General features: G+C 37.1%; 2 protein-coding genes across 5 annotated transcripts in view; both read left to right on the forward strand.

The window, feature by feature from the left end:
• SAMD5 (sterile alpha motif domain containing 5) overlaps nt 1-14,085 on the forward strand; it is a 201,442-nt gene that overhangs the window by 46,181 nt on the left and 141,176 nt on the right. The window contains exon 4 of one of the 2 annotated variants that reach the window (XR_013948106.1): nt 191-14,085. This exon is cut by the window's right edge and continues 106,334 nt beyond it. The exons of the other annotated variant lie outside the window; for it this stretch is intronic. The gene's annotated coding sequence lies outside the window, so the exon portion shown is untranslated. The remainder of the gene's footprint in view (nt 1-190) is intronic. 2 annotated transcript variants of the gene reach the window in all.
• The window catches only part of SASH1 (SAM and SH3 domain containing 1), a gene marked incomplete at its 5' end in the record, with an annotated part of 518,822 nt that overhangs the window by 2,239 nt on the left and 502,498 nt on the right, over nt 1-14,085 (forward strand). The window lies entirely within an intron of this gene.

Consider the following 14,085-nt stretch of genomic DNA (forward strand, 5'->3'; position numbering starts at 1 on the left):
AAGTTCTGCTAAATTCTAAGCTGTGAAAATGTAAATGCTGGAATTATATTTTGAAAGCTGTTTTCCATTCTCTTTTATTATGTCATTTAGTAGTTCTTGAAAGAAGTACATTTTTTGATGATTCAGGAGCCTTTGAGATAGTTGTTGCTATTTTCCCTTGTACAATAAATCTCATTATTTGTACTTACAGGCAGCAAGCTGATTTGCAAATGTGGCAAGAAGTAGAAGAATCCAATGGGTTTAATACTGTCCTCAGCTGAATTGAAATAAATCCAGAATAATTGCACTTAAAAATAATAGTTGCTCCAAAATTATGTTATTACAATACCTTTTTTCTCCAATATGTTTCTTCCCCCTTATTTTTTATTACTACCTATTTATCAAGAATCACATAACTGAAACCACTAAAAAAGGAATCAGGAAGTAAATGCTGGATATTTGTGACCATTACTTGAACATCCCCTCTTTTCCTAACAGCTAGCCTGTTATCTTGAAGTAGTGCATAGTGAAAATGCCTAGGGAGCCAGAATATTACATGGTGGAACTGGATACAAATCCTTTTGGATTAATGACGTTACACTGATGCATACCGCTTGTCGTTTTGACTTGCAGAATGCAGTGTAGTTACTCCATAACACAGCATACTGCAGAGCCGTGAAAAATGCTTCTCTGCTTCTGGGAAGTGCCATTGCAGACTGCCCTCCCCACCGAAAATGAAACATACAAGCATTAAGGAATCATAATTATTACTTCTTGTGTTAGTGTGTGAGTTTTTTTTGTTTGTTTGTGATTTGAAGGTGGAACAGATGACGAAAGCGTAGCTATATATGGTGTGCACATTAAACAAAGCACCTGTATTGTGGAGATGGGGATGTGCTCATTTATGTCAGAGATTTATTTTTCTATTGACTTACTTTGAAAGAACGTTCCATAGGAAGATATGGGACTTTTGAGATAAGAGTCTATTGTAGAGCAGTGAGATTCTTCGTAAAGCTTTATTTATTGAAAACCATGAGGTACTTGTTAAATGCCCAGGATACAGTGTATATATAGAGAAGTGAAAATATTGAAACGTATATTGTTCTTTAGTGGGGCCAGGCCAGACTTGTTGCCCAGAATGGTCAGAATTCATGCTATGAGGAGAACAATGTGAATGAGGGAGGAAGGATGCTATCCACATGACTTATGGACTATTTTAATTTATTCTCCATGGTCTCCGTTGGGAAACAGGAACTGTGAGATGTCGGTTGATGAGTTGAGAGAGAATCTCATGCATGAGTGTGTGCAATAGATCCGCCTCTAAATGGTTGTAAACAGTACTGAAATATTGTTAGGTACTCACATGTGACAAAATATGCCATGGATCCATCATGTACCTGTGCCAGAAGCTCATTAGCATTCTCAGGAATAGCGGTGCTCTGTGGTCCTGCAGTGCCCAGCAGGAAGGTACTTGCTGCAGAGGCCTCTTGAAAGATCTACACAACAACATGGCTTGGTTCATAGCTCATCACCCTTAGTCTTAACTATGAGGGAAGTGGTGGATTCTGCAGTGAATGTCTTCTGTCCTAGGTGTGGTGAGGTGCTGTGGTGCTCTTCTTGTCTGCATAAGGGACACATACCACAGGCTTCAATGACATGTTCACCTTGCTGGTACGCGTCCTCTTGACAGTGACCGTTAATTATTTCAGCTCCTTCCTGGGTGAGTTTCAGGGCACTGTCATCTGCAGACCTTACTAAGTGTGCAGCAACCCTTTTTTTTCTGCTTGTCCAGACCACCACAGCTGTATTACACAAGTATAATCTATCAGAAGAAAAAAGTAAATTGATTTAAAATCATGAGATCAATTCTGGTTCTTTCAGGTTCTTCTGAAAATTTTCTGTTGCTTTTACTTTTGTTCTTTTCAAGATATTTTTTTTCGCAACTACAAAGAACGCATTATTTAAGAACGGATGCTCATTGGATTGTCACTTAACCATATGCCTCACAAGGGGAAAGAAAAGTGCTGATAGCACTTCTGACAGTGTTGTAGAAGTTGGCAACATGCTCATATCTTTCCCATGTTCTTGACAGAGGAAGCAGGCCTACTTTGACACTCATATTTTGACACACTATATGATTTGGTTGATGTGCATGTTTTAGAGGAAAAAATAAAACAAAACAACAAAACTCTAGTTCTTCTAGTACTGGTATCTAATGAAAGAAATGAGGCTTACATTTAGTTATGTTGGAGTCATAAGATTTTTATAGTCAAGTACAGGTATTAAAAACTCACCTTCTCAGTTTTCCCTATTTACACATAGTGAAATACCAGCCTTCAGTTTTGTGTTCCAAAATTGTTTGGTCTATTAAAGTTATTTTATGTGACCACTGCTTTCCTTCTGTGTAAATTGCCTTTCCTTTTCTGTATATTGTCATCATAAAAATTTGTCTTTTAAAACGAATGCAGGTTTATTGTGTTGGTAAATTTGGATCTTACTGCACTTTATGCAGAGTTGAGAATAAGGATGCAAGCAATTTAAGGAAGGGAGTGTTTTATAAATAATTAGTTCAGCTACAAGAGTTATTCCAATAATTTCAGCTGTAGCAGTAAGTGTTTTTATATATGTTTTAAAAAAATTTATTACAAAGTATTTTAGATAGTAGCAAGGGCATTTAGCTTTACCTTGACTTACTGGCTGACAGTCTACCAGCTGCCGATGCTGATCAGTTACTAAAGATTGAATACAGCTGTGTTTCAACATAATTAAAAGCTCAAGTTTTCTCTCCCAACACTTCAGCTGGGTGTGTGTCTTGATTGACTTAATCTATGCCAACCTAAATAATTACATAGCTTGAATTATTATTTTTTAAAGCCTTAAGAAAATAGAAAGAAAAGGGGAAAACCAAAGGACAGTAGGTGCACTTCTGGGGTCACCAATGTGCTGCTTCTTTAGATCCATTAGCCTGGTTCAATATGTTCTCCTTCAAATTACTTTTCTGTTCAGTTGTGCTCTTCCATGCCCAGAAGATAATGTGCTATTATCTGATGTTTGCAATTTAAATATATGACTTGGTAGCTGTTATGTTAGGATGTGCTTTTTTTGGTGTGTCAGGTGAACAGAATCATTGAGCGTATGTGATGCTTTCTTAAAAAGGAATCAGGAGGAAAGGGTGCTAAATGCAGAGGAAAAAGTAATACGAAAAGTCAGGATAGAAGCTGTGGGTAAAGATTATTATTATTAAAAACGCTGTATCAGTGATTTACTTTTAGCCCCCTTGGTACATCCTTCTCCAAACATTTGAGTTACCAATGTAATACAAACAATAAGTCATTCAATTCCTTTTAGTTCTTTTTGTGCTTGTCAGACACATTTCTGTACAGACTGTTTTGGCAGCAGCAGTGATGAAATACATTTATTGACTGCAGCCACAGCAATCTATTTAGATATTTCTTTTCCTAACACCTTGTAATAGAAATTTGTGGATTATATACCTGAAATAAACCTACTTACAGAATTATTTTTCCTGGCATGGGTTATAATATTTGGTTTATTTTTCTAGTATGTTTCTGTTAACTTTTGCAATACTTACAGAAGGTAAGAAGGTGGTTTCCCACAATGCTTCCCACTAGGCTTACATCTGGCAGCGTGTGGCTACCCAGTTGAATGTGCTTGGTCAATATTATATTAGAAACTTCTAGTCACACAACTGCAGAGCTAATAGGCATTATTGAGCAGGAGTTTTGATAGTAATACCCAAACACTACATTACAGCTCAACTAAGCGCACTCAGCAAAACTTAAGAATGACAGGTATCTTCTGTATTTGTTTAAATGATGATTTCATCTAAATTATAAACTGTCTGCCCTGTTACCATGTAGTCTATTGCTGTGTAATAACGTGACATATTCATGAAGGCTTTTCTTAGATATGTTGGCCCAGTGGAAGTTGGGCACAAAACGTAGTGGGATTTCCAAAACATTCTTTGGTGTCTCTTTCCCACTGAAATTCTACCAGGTGCTTCTGTGAATTTTCATTTAGGCAAGTCACTTTTATAATCTGATGTGGAGCGGTTGCTTTCAATCTTGGACTTTGGCAATACACCTGATGTTACTAAAATAAATAGCATACACAGACTTAAGCTAAAGAATTCAGGAATACAGGAAGAAAAGTGTCAGAAACAAGCACTCAGAACTGAGAAAGTATCAGGTTGTGGCTACCTGTGCAATTTGAACTTTTTTACCCTTTCTCCTTTCCTTCCATCTGTATTTTGTTTTTTAAATTATTTTTAACTGATCACAAACCTTTTTGCCACATGTGATGTGCAAAATTACTCTTTCCTTGCTATGCCCCCAGTACGCTTTTTGTATGCTAATTAAACTATATTTAATTCAAAACTATTCATTTCTCCATGGGCTTTTAAGGTGGATTTTAGTTATCTGTGCTTCATAAAATTCATTAATTATCTGTTTATTTCCCCCTCACATCCTCTCAATATCCCTTGATGTACTATCTCCATTATACATTTGGGTAACTTAAACACATAGAAGGAAAACTAGTATCAGAATTCTTAGTGTATTTAACATAGTATAGATGTACTGTTTGATTCAGCTGTGATGACAGGAACATTCTCCAATGAGGTCTTTAGCTCATTATTAAACAGCACTCTAAGCTGGCTGTCATACATTGTAGTTGATCATAGTTCATGTGAAATACCTCATAATTACAATCTTTCCTTTGTGGAAAGGGATATGACTATCTTCTTGGTGAGACAAGACAATTATATAAGGTTATTTGTGAATGCTGCAGCCCTGTCATGGTTTTGAAAGGCTTCTCTTTGCTATTGTGTATAGCTTGCACACCTTGATGATTTTAAATTAAGTAATATTCATCGGCTGCCTCATGATTTATTGTATCCCCTCACAGGCTTGCTATTTATAATTTGTTTTTCACAGATGTCTCTGCTGGTGCCACATTTCAGAGGCAAGAAACAGGTAAATGATTTTAGTGCCTGTCTGTACTGGCATGTTTGCTAGAGACTGGAAATATCAGTGGCTTCAGGGTTGTTCTGGATGTTCCCATGGCACATATGGTCTCATACCTCAGCCAGCAGTTATCTAGCATCTTCTAGGAAGAAGATAATCGTGCAGATGGGCATGTAGGAAGTCAACATTTTCTCAGCTATAAGGGTTGATGATGATTTTCATTAGGACTAATTAGTAGGGCTATTAATCCAAACAATTAAATTCTCTTCTAACGGTACAGCTGTCTAATTAATGAATCTATTAATTAATCAGTAGATTCTCCAGATGTCTGCTTAGATACTGTCCCTTGAGCAGAAACATTAGTTGTTGAATTTTTGTAAACTGTGAACTAGAATCTTTCATTTGTTTGATTGTGTAGTAAACAGGTGCTAAATTTATTGAATTACATGAGTTATACCTTTTCCTCTGAGTAAAAATCTATTTTTAATTATCATTGGTTACTTTTCCATTCAGCCACCTGACATATTTGTGAATAGTAAATGTGTGATTAAAATCTGAGATGTTATTCAAATGGCCTCCTTTCCATTGACCCAGAAAAAGCTTTCTCAAAAGTGAATATTACAACATAAACATAAATAGCTTAAGTGTTTTCAGTTTCAAAAACCTATTTACCTTGTGCGAGTCAATCAAGATCTCACCACAGTACTGCTGCTGCTGAACTCTGGTATTTACTCAGATATGTTTGTTATTTTTCTTATAAATGGGAACACACCTGTGTGTTGAGCCCAAGGTCACAACTTTGTACAAAACTTGGGTAATATGCCATTGCCAAAGATCTGGTCAACCTGCCTGCTGTCTCTCCCCCTCTCTTCCTCCTTTCAGTGTGTGCAAGGACTGTGAAAGTTAAGTCTGCTTTCATCTAGGTATCAAAAGTTGTTCTTCTTGGTCTTATGCATCAGGAAACCAACCTGTGTAATAGCACAGCCTAAAGAGCTTTTTGTATTGGTGGCATGCTGCCTTGCAGGACAGCTTGAAAATGGGTTACTGTTTAGGTCAAGCCTGGTAAAAGACAGTGTCCTTTAGCTTGATTGATACTATTTATCCAACAGAAATGGAAAGTACTGTGACCACACACTATGCATATCTAAATTTGCATTTTGTGAAGTTATATTTGTGCATGGGCTTTACCAAAAATAAATAAATAATAAAAAATTGCTCATTGTACTAAAGATGGGGAACTGTGTGTGTTTGTGCAGATCTGTTTGGCTTGTAATTTCTTGGGACAGTAGAGTTTCAAAATTAAATATTACTACTTGGTATTTAGAATCTTTTTTTTTCATGACTAAAACAGTTCTCGGTCCATTCAGCAATGAAATATTAGTCACCTAAAAGCAGTGAAACTGGTGATCATGCTTTCCTCCCTGTGATCATGCCTTCCTCCCTGTTTGGTAGAATCCAAGGTATAAATTACCCAGTCAGCTCTAATTATCGTACAACAGGCTAAAAGGTAAATTCTAAGCTGCCATAGCTATGTTTTTGCTAGCACATTGTTTCACACAGAGACAAGGGCCTATTTTATTTCTCCTTTCACTTTTTACTCTTAGAACACCCTCCCTTTTAATTTATCAGGTATGAAAGAAGATAAGAAGTTTAAGCCAAAAGAAAACTGTATTTAACTTGAAATCCTAGAACGCAATCCATTCCACTTATATTCCCGTGTTGGTGAGCCATGAGACTCCCAAAACTGCCAGCCCGCAGCTGCCAGTATTGCTGTATTATTGGAACATGTGCAGAGTTGGCCGCTTCTCCCGGTGGCAAGCATCCTTGCTGACAAAGGTGTTACACTGGGAAAGGACAGTGTCAAAGGATCTGAGGGCATATGTTCTCAATCGGCATTCGTCCATGGTGACATTTTGCTGAAGGCTTGTGCTGTTTGGGAAGGTGGTTTTCCTGAGGTGACAGGCCGGGTTTTTGCCAGCAGGCTTCAAATTTTGCAAACTATTGGCAATAAGAAACAACTCCTTTGAATGAAACTTTGAAGGCCTGAGTGAAGCTGGCTTTACTGAGGAAACATCTTGTTCAGGTTCCTTCAGCTGCTGTCCATTTAACTTAGTGTTAATGCAGATATTTTAGGGAACTTTGAGATTACGTTGGCTCAGTTTACAGCCGAGTTCTGGGAACTGAGGGCTGAATGGCGGTATAATTCTGTCTCTAGCTATAGACTGAGCTAGAGATAGCTGTAAGTGTTTATTGTCTGAGCTGTGTTGTGCTGAAACCTACAGTTGCACTATATCAATAGCTGTCTGCTTGTGGCTAACCAAGCAAAGAGGGCTCACTGGAAAATAGAAAGAATGCTGAACAGACAAGGAAATAAATCCTGAATCTATTAAAGGAAGAAAACAGGAAACGTAGCTCTATAAAACTCCTCTGAATTAGGAAGAGCCCAAGTCTGCTTCAAAGACAAAAGCTTTATTAAGCTCATCTTTAAAGTTTTTCAGTATTCCTATATATTAAATTCATTTGTTGTGATCTTAAGGAGAGAAAAAACAAATTTGACCTCTCGTTAATTGCAAACCTCCCAGCGACAGCTGAACAAATGATATTTTGAGATTTTTTTCCAAGTTACATATGATTCTTTGATCTAGTTTACTTATTGGAAATAGGTATTTCTATGTGTTTAAGCAGAGAAAAAAAAATGAAATTATGTAAGATTTTCCTCAAAAAAAAAAAAAGTAACCACCTCTAAAACAAATGGTAGTGTTGCTGAAGATCTTCATACAGTTGCATCTTAAATATTTTTTCTCACTAAAGAATCTTTGGAATCTGGCTAATCAGAAACTGGAAAGCAGTTTCTTTCCCTCCCTCTCTCTTCCCCCACCCCCTTTTCTAAACTGAATTCATTGTCTAGTTTTAAAATTTTCCAGTCACTTTTTATTGTATTAGCTCTTGTATGTTCAATGGATTGCAGACATCATTGCTAAGAATCATTTGAAATGAAATGAACAAAACTTGCTCTTTGCTTACTTTTATCGTGACTTTCCACTGTGTCATAGGTTTTCGCTTTGTGGTTCAGTAGTTATTGATGGTCTGGGAAGTACATGGCAAATATGTGATCCTCCGAGAGCTAGTTAATCATATGGTTTCAACTGTCCTATTCATTTTCAATTTCAAAATTGCATTAAAAGAAAGACAAAACCACATTGCCATTATTGCTCTCTAATATAAGCAATTTAGGTAGTCATTGAAAAGATATTGTATGACTTGTGAATGGAAAAGGAAGGTTGTCTGCGCCTATGAGAGGAAGGATATACGTCAAAGAAATTTAAGACTATGTTAAGAGAGTTCGCAATATGAAAGTATTTGAGAAATCCTGCTATCCGACCTCAGTTTCAACATTTTCACAGACCCAAAGTCAAGGATAACCAGTGCTGTCTGAAACATGGATCTAGTGTTGGGAGGCAGAATTAAGAATTACATGTGCAAGTTTTGCTGCTCTTATAAGACTGTTCGGATCATGACATTTTTTTGTGCCTTTGAAAGCATTCCCTAGCAGAGAATTCAAAATGCTAGATTTTGAGTCTCGGCTTTATTGGCATCTTAATTTCCCCTTTTGGTGTCCTAACCAGAGTTGTATTTATAATATTTACTCCAGGCTCTTTAACTTACTTACAGAAAAAAAAAAAAACACATCACATCATTACTGTTATATTATTCTGCATTTTACAGTAGCACTAATAAGAACCTTTTCCTCATGTTGTTTATTATCTAATCTCTATTATAGATCTCCATATAAAGTGCTGAAGAAATATAGTTTATGATCTCCACAACTAATGACAAATTTCCTTCTAGGATGTACAAAATAGGTAACTTGTTGCAATAAGCTCCACTTTGGGCTAGGGCTGAGAACTGCTTGAAGAGCAGAGGTTAAAAGCATACCTCAAAGGTGAGATTATTTCAAGAAGTGATCTTCCTCCCTGCCAATGTCTTTTATGTGCTTTTGTTTCTCACTGCCCTGTTGTATTTCATTCCTTTGACACTAGCTATTTGTAATGTTTAGAGAAACTTTTTACTTCATCTGGATGGTCTTGAGTGTAGTAGATTCTTGCTATGTGAATAGCAAGATCCTTTTGAAGGCTTAGAGTGATGTGCCAGCCAAGTTTCTGAGCTGGTATAAATAAATGCCAAAGTAGTAGTCACAGAAATGGCTTTGTAGCTTTTGGTTCTGTTGCTGCAGAGTAGGACTGTGGAGGCTGCGCTGTTGTTAGCAAAGACCAGGTTTTAAAGGGAATTTAGTTTGAAACTCTTTTTTTGATGTATGTGGGTAAGGATCCTTGAAATATGAATAGCCTTTTGTTCTTCAAGCCTACCTAAGCGCAGTGCTGTGAGAGCACTGCTGGCACATCTTGTCAACTCTGAATGAAAGTGGAAGGGCCCCCTTGGTCTCCTGTTCAGGCAGACTCTCAGTGTACGGTGCCTGATACTTCAGCACTTTAAATAAATGTGCTGTGTCAGGCATACTTGATCAAAGGTAGCCTTCCACTTCTGATTAGGGCAGGTGTGCTTATAACCTGCCTTTTCAGAAGTGCTGAGCATCTACAAAGCTCTGAGTCACTTGGATTTGCAAAGACTCAGCGTCTTTGGAAGTCACACCACTAGCAATGACAAAACTGGAGTATCCAATTAGGTGATCTCATTTATAAGTCTAGTTAAATTATAGATGTTAGTATACTTACAGATGCAGGTAATCATACTATTGCTTACCTCCGTTGAAATCAATAAATGTTAAATTACTCAGTGCTTTTGAAAAATCCCATTAGGCACTGAGACAGATGAATAACTTCAGAAATCTGATGTATGGGAACATTATTTTATATGTATAGCATCCATTATGTTAGGAGACTGTGCAAGGAAGCTGAGCTTTTTAGAGGGAGGAAAGAAATTAAATGCCCAGTCAATGGGGCATTCAGTGGCTAGCCATCATAAGCTGCTTTAAAGCCCCCGATTGCAGCCTCTGCTTCCAGAGGTTTATGGCCCATGTGTGGGAAGAGAACAACTTGGCATTCAGTGACAAAGAAGCCCAGCAGAATGTTTATAATATTCAACACTGTTGCCCTTGGCAGGGAAGTCTAAATATTGACCTACTGCCATACTTTCTAACCACTGTTAGCCAAATTCTCATCTCGGATACATTTATGCAGTGCCATTAAGTTCAGTGGGCAGAACTTAATAAACATCAAAAGGGGCCATAGCTGGAAAAATAGACGTTCTTTAGATTTTATTATTTTAGTATTGACATACTTCACTGGACTTTCTTTTCCTGGTCTTTTTGAGGTATAATGTAGTCGTTCTCACTTCGCATTCTGTTTTGAAAAGCTTGTGTGTAGGAAAGGATTCTCTTACAGGCAAGAAGGGGGAAATTATGAATGATAATCAGAAACCCTGAGTGGTAGAGTTCCAGTGTTGGTGAGGGGATGAGTAGATACTTAGCCCATATGAGTCAGAAGAGATAATACGTGTGTGCAGTTTCACTCATTTGACAAATGTTCAAAAAAATATTTCAAAGGCATGCCTAGAAGCTTTCCATGAATATGAATGTATTAACGATGTTACTTTAATATACTTTTTAACATTAAAAGCTACTGCTTGGCCATCAGCTTCCCTGTGAACTTTCCCAGATAAGTAACATTTGATAGCAGGAAAGTTTTTCATTAAATTATCAGAAAAGTCAAAATATTTCTTAGCTGCATCTGATTTGAAACAAGTGGCATATAGAAAAGAGTTGAAAAGCTATTCAAAACTTCATTTAGTTGTGTGTATATTTTCTTGCTTTACTTTGACTAGTCTAGACATATTTTTAGAAATACATTTTTAGATCTAAAACTGCTGAAAGTTCTTTATCCTGAAAATTTTTACAATGTGATTTGTTAATCCATTTATAAAACTATTAAGAACAATGCATTAATTAAATGCATTTACTCGGCTAAACTTTTGAAGTTAGAAACTGCAAAAATTAAGGCTTCAGTAAGTCTTGTATGTATATCTGAACATATTTATGGTCTCACTTTGTGATAAGAGGATTAATTAAGCTGTAACTTTGTCAAAAGTTGCTGTGTAAAATGCAGCTAAATTAACTATTGTTCTTGTAATACTATTCCCTTTTCTTGGGGCAGGAGTTAGTGAGGAGAGGTTGGCATGGGTCCTATGAGGTGTTGAGAGAAGGTGGTGTGTTTTTTGGAAAAAAATCTTGAGGATGTACATTGGCTAGAACTTTCAGTCTTTGCTGTTGTTTCACTTCTAAAGGTAAGGATCTGGGCTAAAAATATTGTGTGTGTAGTGGTGATAACATTTTATAGTATTACAAGCTGGCCTCTGTCTGTGGATCATTCTGCATGACTCTTCCCTGTTGCATAATGTTATAATAGTTTACAATAAACCTGAGTAAAGCTTTGTGGTTTTTTATCATTAAGATGTGTACTTGTAAGTAAAGTCATTTGCCATGGTTTGATTTGAGACACTTGTAGATCATTGGAGTGACCGAAGGAATCTAAGGCATTATTTTCGATAGGACTGAGTAGTACAAATGTATAGATATGTTTTAACTTTTCCACTGTAGTGGAATTTGTTTTCTAGTATCTTTTATAAAGGTTCAGGAAAAAGTGGTTGCATAGTTTTGGGAAATAAGATGAGGAGAGAAAATGTTTTAGATTTTAGATGATTCCAGCGAATTTTATTAGCTTTATATATGGTGTTTAATAGTTGGGAGCACAGACTTGAAATTTAGGAGCAGGTGGCCTTTTTGTCTTTCCTTATTCATTTGCCAAAATATAAACTTTAAAGTCTACTTGCATGTGCTGAATAGAGTCAAAAGGAAGGTAATGAAAAAGGCTGATCCTCTCTGTAGTTAATGGCAAACAAGTTCTTCCAGGACTGATTCAAAGGATCAAAGTTAAGTTCCTGCTGAGTTGTTCTCTTCTTTCTTTACTTCTGGAGAAAGTCATGGAAGAGTAAACCCAGCTGACTGAAGCTAGCCTTGGTGAATAATACTGTTTTACCAAATTCTCTGAAGCTGTGTGAATATTTTGCTGCACATTCTAGTTCTGCCACTGCTGACCAGTCTGTGCACATATCAACATCTCTGAGATGCTTAACTTGTTTTAGCCTGGAGCTACAGCATTGAAGTTGGATTCGTTTTACTGCAGTTGTTGCTCCTGGTTGAAGAACTAGCACTGAAACTGAAATCATAGCCCTTGTCTTGCTGTGCTGTTGTTGAACCCTGTGTTGGCCCCAAGGCAGTGCTGGGACAGACCCTGTCATATGGAAGTGTGCAAAGTAAGAAAGAGGTGTAATGGTGCTGAAATATTTTGGTGGCAGTGGAGCAACAGTGGTGGGAGGAAAAAGTGTGTTGCCTGTTGTGGCGGTTTTACCGTGCTAGGCAGCTGAACTCCACCACAACCGCTCTCTCACTCCCCCTCCTTAGAAGAGGAGGGGAAGAAGTAAAGGAAAGAACAACTCACCAGTTGCAATAAGGATAATTTAATTAAAGGGGAAAAATAATTATTAAGGAAAGATTATTATTATTAATTAAACAATTTAACTAAAGGGAAAGGGGAAAAGGGACTGGGGAAAAGGAAAAAAAAAAAAAAACAAAAACAATTAAAGGCTATGTGGAAGTGCAGAGGAAAGAAATTACTCTCTACTTCCCACAAACGAGCGATGCTTGACCACGTCCTTGAAGCAGGGCCTCAACGCACATAGCCGGTGTTCGGGAGGACAGATGTTTTCGCAATGAGAGCCCACCCCTCCCCTCTTCTTCTTTTTTCCACCTTTTATTGCTGAGTGTGACACCTTATGGCATGGAATATTCCTTTGGTTGGTTTAGGTCAGCTGCCCTGGTGATGTTCCTTTCTCACTTTTTTGCCCACCCCCTAGGAGGGTTAGAGAGAGTCCTGATGCTGTGCCAGCACTTCTCAGCAGCAGACACAACACTGGTGTGATACCACTGCTGTTCTAGCTACAAGTGCAGAGCACAACACTGTATGGGCTGCTGCAGGGAAAGTTAACATCCCAGCCAGACCCAGTACACCGGGGGGGGAGGGGGGGGGAAGAACCTGAGAGCATAAGGTAGCTTGAAGTCTGATGCCAGGACCAACAACTGCAATTTTATAGCTTTGCAATCATAGTCTTGATGGCTCATATCTTCTTGTGACACAGAAGAAGACAGGGATTGGAGCAAAAACAAAGTAAACCAGCATACTTAAAACCAAACAAAATAACAAGAGTAAAAATCACCTTGGTTCTTTAAAATGTCGCTAAAACACTTGCTATGTATATATTATAAGTTGTCCACTGCTTTTTTCATTTCAGTTTTCCATAAATGAACCCATTTATACTTAGATGTATGAGAAAATGATGCTTTTGTGTGTAGAATGTGCTTTGACACAATTTATCTAAAACTTGACAGGGATGTCATCCTTGATGATTAAAAAGGCATTAATGAGATGAGTACTTGTCAAGATTGGATTATGGTTATCTCCATGTTTAGTTAAATGTCAATGGGATGACTGCTGGAAACAAATGAGAAGCATGCATTTTTGCAAAGAAGTATTGATTGTACTTGGTAGAGGAAATAAGAAATCAGAATAACTGGACAATAAAATACAAACAGTCCTTGGTATTTTAATCAGGCATATTGTGAAGTAGATGTTGTAAGATTAAAAAGCTATGCATGGTATGAAGTCATTTCTCTTAAAGAATCCTAATTCAGTTTAGATGGGGAAATATGAACTTTTTTTTTATTTTAGCTATAATGCACTATGGCTTATGCAATATGCAACTAGTTAATTTTCTTCAGCCTGCACATGGAAGCCTTTAATTAGGTAAAATGATAGTAGTTCAACAAGGTGCTAAACATATGGTTGACATGACCTCAGAATTAATATTGATGTAAAAATTAAAATAAAATTGAAACATACGCTAATTAGTGCTGCTTTGACTTCTTAACTATTGAGCTATTTTGATTTGAGAAATTTAAATAGGTGGCATCTTGGAGAACTAGACCAAAACATGATGTGTAAAGATTTTTTATCTTTACAAAATGCTTTACAGACATTGCTTTGCTGTG

Source organism: Anser brachyrhynchus (assembly GCF_964034855.1).
Source record: "Anser brachyrhynchus genome assembly, chromosome: 3".
Classification (NCBI taxonomy): domain Eukaryota; kingdom Metazoa; phylum Chordata; class Aves; order Anseriformes; family Anatidae; genus Anser; species Anser brachyrhynchus.